Source organism: Phalaenopsis equestris, unplaced genomic scaffold, assembly GCF_001263595.1.
Source record: "Phalaenopsis equestris unplaced genomic scaffold, ASM126359v1 Scaffold235464, whole genome shotgun sequence".
NCBI lineage: Eukaryota > Viridiplantae > Streptophyta > Magnoliopsida > Asparagales > Orchidaceae > Phalaenopsis > Phalaenopsis equestris.
The window spans coordinates 3895-4859 of record NW_018253335.1 but is presented as its reverse complement, the minus strand read 5'-3'; positions in this window follow the sequence as shown (position 1 = coordinate 4859).

Here is a 965-nt window from a genome sequence, read left to right as displayed (position 1 = left end):
AACTTTTCTGTCAATCTCTGAATATATTTATTCCTAAAATGGGATCCTCCGTCAGTGATAATCATTCTAGGCATTCTGTATCTAGTGAAAATACTTTTCATCAAAAATCTTAAAACACATGTAGCATCACAATAAGGTAAAACTTGTGCTTCAAACCACTTAGAAACGTAGTCCACTACAATTAATATATATAAGTTCCCAAATAAAGGAATAAATGGTCCCATAAAATCTAATCCCCAAACGTCAAAGATCTCAACTTCTAACATGAAATTCAGAGGCATTTCATTTCTTCTAGATATATTGCCTACTATATATTTCCTACTCGTTGGCAACAAGCACAAGTTTTTATGTATCCGTAAACATCTCTAAAGAGAGTATGCCAATAGAATCCAGCTTCTAAAATTTTATAAGTAGTTTTATCAGTTTCAAAATGTCCTCCAAATTCATGAACATGACATTTCTGAATAATTAGTTCAGTTTCTTCAAAAGGTACACATCTCCTCATAATAAGATCCTTACATTGTTTATATAAATAAGGCTCATCCCAAAAATATGCTTTCGCATCATGAATGAATTTTTTTTGTTGTTGTAATGTCAGCAAAAGTGGCAAAATATCACTTATAATATAATTAACAATATCAACATACCATGGTATTTTCCACTCATTAATATTATAAAGTTGTCCATCAGGGAAACTGTCTGTAATTTCATTGTCAGTGTTGGACAATTCTTGATTTTCTAATTTTGACAAATGATCACCAATTTGATTATCAGTTCCCTTTCTATCAATAACCACAAGATCAAATTCTTGCATCAAAAGTATCGATCTAATCAACCTTGGTTTAGCATCATTCTTTTGCATCAAATTTTTTTAGCTTGGAGTGAAGCTCTCTTGACCTTATTTTTGGTTGAGGTTTAGTTTTTCTTCTTTAGTAGCCTAGGGTCTAGCCATAGGACTTTTCCTG